This window comes from Falco naumanni, chromosome 5 (genome assembly GCF_017639655.2).
Source record: "Falco naumanni isolate bFalNau1 chromosome 5, bFalNau1.pat, whole genome shotgun sequence".
Classification (NCBI taxonomy): domain Eukaryota; kingdom Metazoa; phylum Chordata; class Aves; order Falconiformes; family Falconidae; genus Falco; species Falco naumanni.
Window position 1 is genome coordinate 42,029,370 of NC_054058.1, and position 7,641 is coordinate 42,037,010.

General features: G+C 36.1%; 1 long non-coding RNA gene across 1 annotated transcript in view; it reads right to left on the bottom strand.

The window, feature by feature from the left end:
* LOC121089281 overlaps positions 1–6,438 on the bottom strand; it is a 205,690-nt gene extending 199,252 nt beyond the window's left edge. Inside the window, exon 1 of the long non-coding RNA XR_005828179.1 lies at positions 6,133–6,438. This is a non-coding gene — a long non-coding RNA (uncharacterized LOC121089281). The remainder of the gene's footprint in view (positions 1–6,132) is intronic.
* Between the last annotated feature and the right edge of the window lie 1,203 nt (positions 6,439–7,641).

Consider the following 7,641-nt stretch of genomic DNA (forward strand, 5'->3'; position numbering starts at 1 on the left):
TTTAGAAACCAACAGGACGCGGAGCTGAACAACCAGCTCTAGGTGGCCCTGTTTGAGCAGGGGGGTTGGACCAGGTGACCTCCAGAGGTCACTTCCCATCTCAACTATTCTGCGATTCTGTGATCCTATTTCACTGTATTAGGTAGGAGTTCCACTCAAGAATTAAGCTTTGTCTGAATACATGGGGAGGAAAAACGGTCCTGATCATGCTGAAGATTGAAATGCAGCAATACACACAGTAAAAATTTGGAAACACTTAAAACATTGCCCATTTCAAGATTTACCCAAATAGTTAGCACAGTCACTTTAATCTTCAGCATTGCAGTGGCAGCCAGAAACAAAGAAACAAACAACCCCCCAGACTTTGAAGGTGGGGGACACAGGACTGACAGACCCAAAACTAGAAAAAAAAGCAAAGAAACCAAAAAGTTTTTGTAAACAACTTACACCAAGAAAAAACCCAAAGAAAATCTAAATTCCACTACTGACTATGGAAGCATAGTTTCCCATTTTTGTAAAACTGATCAGATTTGGGCCTTGTTTAATTAGATCTAATAAGCTATACAGATGGTTCTTAGAGATCCTTATTGACTTACCATTTCGACTTGTGCTGCAGTGGGTGTTTTGATGGCAAGGGAAGCTTCAAAGCTCTAAATGATTTCAGTTTCCCTGTTTGGCTGCCAGGCTGCTTTTCCCCAAAGAGTCAGACACCAGAGCAATAAGACCTTCTCTGAAAGTGAGCAGAGATCTCATTTTTCTTCCACTGACACTTTTTGACAGGAGGTAACGGAGACATACAAAAAGTGCAAGGAAGTTTTAAGGTGTGGTTAAATGTTATAGCTGTTGTAACCTAAGTTTGCTGCAGAAAAAAAGGAGGAAACTCCTCCTTCCACTCCATTCCTCTGTAACAGCCTCAGTCTTCCAGGTCTTTTGCTGATGTGATTCAGGTCTCAGATTCATCAGGTCCTTAGCTGACATGATTCCAATTACTGAACTATTGGAAAACTATGTGTTTTTTCTGCTGAGTTAGCTTTCTGTCAGGCTTGTGCTTACACTGGATCATGGAGGGGTTTGGCAACCTCCAGAGTCAAAGCTGCTGAAAAGCCTCTCCAGAGGAGGGAAGAACATAGCATGACATCCCTTCAGTCTTGGCAGGATACTAAAGTGGCACAGCTGTTGCATCATACTCATGCACACTCTCACTTCCTACAAGGAACAATAGTAAAATATACTATGCAAAGGTTAACATAGATTACAGCGAGGATGAGAATATCAGCTTGTACAAGGGAGGGAGTGGAGGAGGACTAAATCAACTGCTGAGCAAGAAAGACCAGATATGGGAATGATATTTCAGTGGTTTCAAAGTGGTAAAAATCATCCCTACATTTCAGAGATTGTGCTTCATTAATTGCAACAGATCTATTAATGTTTTTGGGAATACAAGACAGAAAACAGACCAACATATTTTTCTTAAAGTACTTAAATATTTTGGGAAGCTGACTTTTTTGTTTTAATCTGTTCACTTTGACAATGTCTGTTTTTTTCTTGACTTCACAAGCAAAGGATAGATGAAATAGCTTATTAACCCCTCTCACTCCTATCCTGTATACAAACAAACAGCTGGAAAAAGCATACTGGTCTCTATATTTCGCAAAAATAACAGCTTTATAAAGTAGAACCTCTTCAATTTTCCTTTCTTTCACTTTTGTCATACAGCACCACAAATGTTCAAGCTAACAAATGAAAGTTGAGCAAAAAGATTTGGGGCAGATTAATAAGAAGCTGTCAAGGAATTCTTTAAAATTCATTGAAACAGAATTTGTCATCTGCCTTAAATTCTGATGAATCAGCTTTCAAAATTTGAGAAGCTATGGACAGTTGAAAAGTGTTTCTAGTCTGCAGCAGCAGCTGGAAGAGCAAAGAAGAAGCAGTTTTATGCCCAAATAAATAATCTACCTTTCAAATCCTTATTAACAGACACAGTTTAAGATAGGAATTTCACATTGATTGATGTGTAGGGGCGAACAGGAATACATAAACATACCCAGCCTGATTCCACTCTCATTTATTCCATTGACTTCTATGTAGTGACTTCCAGCAGAGCAAGAAAAAGGTAAACTGGATTTTAAATGACATTCAGAACAAGATATATTACTATAATTTCTTCAGGAATGTTATTTATCTCTCTATATGAGATAGCAATTGTAATGAGTCCATTAAGATAGAAAGGAAATATTGAAGCACCCTAAATGAACCAAATTTTTAATTGCACCTGAAATACCTACTGCAGGGAACCCTGTGTATTTATTGGCAAGAAGGAGACCAACCCTGGATGCTTCAGAATAACTTCCATTCTCAGCAATATACAAAAGAAAGAAAAAGTATAAGAAAAGATTAAGGGTATAACATTCTTATTTTTTGAGGCATATTTACTTTCTAATGCATAGAAAGGAGGAAGAAAACTAAAATCTAAACCAAAAACTTTAGTTAAAATAATCCTTAAGCCATATGCTTATAAATCTTCAAGTTTCCTTACTCTAAAATTAGGACTTTCCACAAAGGCAATAGAGGTAGTTATTGCAGGTTTTCAAATGCTGTTTCATGTCATTTGGAGGGTGTGAAGTAGGGTAGGAGGCACCAACAAAAAAGTCCAAATCTTTCAAAACTCCATATCAAAATACTTTGCTTAAAACATATCAAACTAAGGTCAGTCATAGAACAAAGGAATTCACATCCATTTTTAGAAAATTATATTATATATATATATATAATCTGAAAGATATTTCTCTGAAGCCAACATTAATTCATTTAATCATGGACTTATTAATATTCTTGTAAGCTGTGCACCTTTCAACAAGAACATCAGCTACTTTGGACTGTAAACTTTGTCTTTTAGAAGGATATAAGTAACCAGAATTGTGTTATTACTTGATCTGAATTCTCCTAAGAGATGGGGACAGAATAAGGCAGAAGTGAATTCTGGTACTTATTTACCCTTCTTTTTTTTTTTTTTTTTTTTTTTTTTTTTTTTTTTTTTTCATGAAAATGACAAAATATTTACTCACTATCTTAAATATCAGTGTCTACTAAAATTTCAGATACTCTGCATAACTGAAATAAGGGGTTGGAAATTATAACACAAAACTTATGTGAGACCTTGGACTTGTACCTGTAGCTATACAGGGTATCCCACAGTTTAGGAAGCTGGAACACAGTTTGAGAACTTGCTGAAGCGTTTCAGCCAAAATAAGTCAGCTTTGTAAATGTAAACTAGCTTTGTATGTTCTTTCCACCCCTGTTTCTTGATGTGTTTTACAATATTCAGGTATGATTCTCAGTAGAAACCAACTTTTCACCATTGCTCACTCAAAATTGCAAAATTATGTGTGTGAAAACAGATTTGCTGTATGTCGTTAGACCTACTTCAGTCTTAAGAGAATTACTACATAATTGAAGGTGTTGTCTAGCTAATAGTCTGTGTAAAAGATACCCTTGAAACAAAAGAATACACTTCATAAATGCTGTAAATAATGGCAAGTTAGTCCTGAAACCTAGAAAGACATATAAAGGGAAGAAAGAAATAAGGCCATATCACACCCTCATGTTAGAAATAACCAGTTTTTGCCTGAAAGCATTCATTCTTGTTTTGCAAATCCTAGCATTATCCAGGCACCTAGCGTTTTCTTTTTCTGAGCACTTTTTGCAGCAGTCACCTGTCAGAGTTCAAAGAACAGATGATGTCAGTCATGAATTAATTTTTTTCTTCCTAAAAAGTCCCCTAAGAGATGTTATTTATACCCACTCAATAGCATTTAGGATAGTTACCACAAACACATTCCCCAATATAAAACAAGTAAGAAGGAAGAATAATATAACCCAAGTAAGGAGGTGTCTGTTTTGCACCAAGTTGTGTGTAATATCTCTACCTCCTAGAAGTTCAGTCTGGGAGAAGAATAAACTCCAGTCTCAAACAGCTGTTGAAGAAGCACAAGGGAAAACCAAGAGCATTGCAGAAAAGGTCAAACCTGATCATTTGATTTTATGATTTGTCAAGCACACAGCAGAGCAAAAAGGAGTGGAACTTAAAAAGATGTCATGGAAGGACTTAAGCTGACTTACTCAAGTGGAGCACAGGATATAAGTGATATTTGCTAAGGACTGCTAAGGAACATAAACAAGACAGGTCAGTTTTCTGTCCTGCTGTGAATTCCTGTGGAAAAATAACTTTTTTTTTTTTTTCTTCTCTATTTGTGCTTGAGTTTTCTTTCTTCCTGGAACAGTGTCGTCCATTTATGTCATACCACATTATTGTGATACAGTTATTCACACAAATGGCCTAAGAGGATTTTAGAAGGCAGCAGAAAATTCCAGATAAATATGGTGTGATATGTGGGCACACCGCAGATCTCTATCAAGAGAAGTGGGCATAGCTACTACTGCAGAGCACAGCAGATAAAAAGAAAAAACATGTGAAGGTAAAAACATAACATAGAGATATAATCTTCATTTATTTCCCATTATATAATACTACCTGCCCATTTAAATATTTTTTTAATGTCTTTTGTTTCATGTTATTTTGAAGAAAAGATAATCAAAGTTGTTGCTATGTTGCTATTGGTTACTCTCCAATACCATATATCAGAAACAATTATATTTAGTTAGCTAGTGTTTTAAGTAAACCAACATTTAATTGCCTTTCTGGGGTCCATAGGAAAGGAAGTACTTTAACAGAGTTCATTGGAAACAGGACAGAATCAATCTTTCTTTTTTCTTTTTTTTTCACCATTTCTAAGGCTCTAGAGGAAGGGAACTTTCAAGTGTTGCATACAGGAGCAACATAATGTATTGAAAATATTATAATCCATAAACAGAGGAAGTTAAACACACTAGAAAATGTTCTTATCTCAGACTTACTGACTTTAACCCTTATGGGCTTCTGAAATCTCATTCTGCTTCTATCTTTGCCTACTGCTATCTTATTGCTTTCTTTCAACAGTACATTAAAAATATGACAAGCATCTGTCAAAAGTGACTAAATATCCAGTTCAACATATCTACTGCACTATCAAGTGCACCGTACACAAGCTCATACATCATTTACTCTTGTCAGTGTGACAGCAGCCCAGCAAGTACATTGGATAAGAAGCTACAGGTAAGATATTTTTTTTTCAGGGCTTACCTCTTGCTTAGCCCTGCATCTGCCTTTTTCTGTTCCAGGCTCAGTGCCTGTACTCAGTCAGGGTACCAGCTCAGGGATGAAACAAGGCCAGGACTTTGATTTGAAGGTGGCAGTGCTTTTTCCATATCTGCAGCAACTCCCGCGCTTGGAATAGTTCAAAAATGACAGGCTGCTTCTGCAGTTTAGGAATCTTTCATTTTTAGGTCAGCCTGCCTCACAAGCTACAGACATGCAGTAAGCATTTCAGATTAGAAGACAGATTCTGTAACTCTTATTTAAACACAAAAGTTTAAAAGGCAAGAAATCCTTTAGAGATTTTGTTTTTAAAACCCCTGTTGTGGTATATAATCCTTATGCTTTACCTAGAAGCTCCTGGACTCTGGAAGTATAGATGCAACAACAGTCTTCTGTTACATATCTGACATCAGAGATTTTTAGAATTAGATATCCTAACTCCCTATGCTGAGGGGTAGAACATAGCTAATCAGAAAATATCTAACTCCACAATTAATTTGTAGCACTTTAAGAGGAGTTCTGCCCATACCCATGGAAAATATTTTGCAAAATAAATACCTAAACCAAATTTTAAATCAGAAGTATGATTTTGCTCTTCATTATTCATTGTTTCAGAAAAGCAACATTCTCTGGACAGTCAACATCAACTTGTGGCAATGTTATAGGCTGAAAAACTGAATTTTGCTTTTTTTGTTTAGAGGTTAGGGATTGTTTTTTGCTCGGGGAGATTGCTGACAAAGCACTGGGCAGTAGGTGAAACACATCTACAGTAAGTATATCAGAGTATTTTAACTGCAAACATGCTGCAATAAAGTGCCATCATTCAATCAATACAGATTACTTAGTTAACATTTTTCTTAATGTATCTGGATTACTAGTTCATTAGATCATTATCTGATAAATAGTGTGGGTAATGAATTGAGAGAGTAACTACATACCTTCAGGAAGAACCTGCCCGATAACAATAATCCATTAGAAAAACTGGCGGTATCCTTTGATCTATTGCCTGCAAAGCTATGACTTGATGGAGAGTTTCATTCCCTCTGCTCAGCACTCCAGAAGAAAATCAGCACAATTTAAATATTTCTCAGGATATGACAGCTCTCTAGATCCCTGGTTGCATTCTGTTCCCAGGGGTTGACAATCTGGCGTTCCAGTGTGCATAGAGCAGTGAAGATGAATTGAAAAAGCTTGAGATAAATTAGGGATGGCTAAGTTAAAATTGTCTCTGCTCCCGAGTCTCTCATCTGCAGTCTGAAAGCCTATTTTGCTGTGAAAAAGCTAGATGGCAGGCTGCCTCAGTGAGTTCTTCTTAAGCGACAGGGAGCATTTTCAATGAAGAAAAATTCTCCCATTATCTAAGCTAATGTGACTGCAGCTAAATCTAGTCTTAAAAGTGTCTACTAGCATGAAATTCATTCTCAGTGTTGCTTTCTTTCAAGTCACAGATTAAGGGCGGGGGGGTGGGGTGGGGGGAGACACAAAACATGGCACCACCCTAGATTTTTCTATCTGAAAGAAATAGTCAAACTTTTAAAGCTGATAAATGGCAGCATGTTTCATGAAATAGCTGTGCCCAACAATATAAGCATGGGAATTTTTCACTGTTTCCCAAACTTTATCTGTTTATGCTCAAATTATTCTTCCACTACCTGGTCTTTCTGTTTTTAACAGATTTCATTTCTTTGCAATTATCTTCATTTTGAATGTTCCAGGAAAGAAAGGGGCAGTATTTCCCCCTTGCTGATGAAAAATGAAGTGACAGCTAAAATTCTGAACAATTAACATGTTTAGCCTTAGTAGATAGTCATAAAAAAAACCATGTGATTGATGTTTTGTTATGCTACTAAAAAGTTTTGTCAAGAAAAAAATAAATTGTAACAGTTCATTTGCCTTTATTTATGAACCACTTCTCTGATGGCACTAGTTTACAAAGAAGATAGAACTGAAGTTTTCTGAGTATCAGTGTAGTGCCAAAGCTGTTAGACAAAGTCACTAATTTCAAGTTGTTCAAGTTGTCATGTAAGAAGTTGTTGTATAGATAGTTCAAGTGCAGGACATTATCATTAAGCATAGTAGATGAAGTCTTATATTTTATCCTCTCAAACTTTGGATACCATTTAAAAACAACAACAACAACAATGAATATTTTCAGAGAGCAAATGTTAGTCATGCTCCCTAGTAAACAGGCATTTTTGCAGATCCTTTCTTTAGTTTCAAATGATCTATCTTTCTGAAGTCCTAGATATCTACCACAAATAACCTTCTCAGATTTGATTTCTCAGTATCATGGAAAGTCAGACCCCCACTCTAAACTGTAAACAGAGATGCAGCTGAATACATATGAATATACATATACATATACATATATATATATATATATATATATATATATACTCCTAGAGCATTCTGAGAAAGATAAATAAGTATACCACCAAGAAATGGGT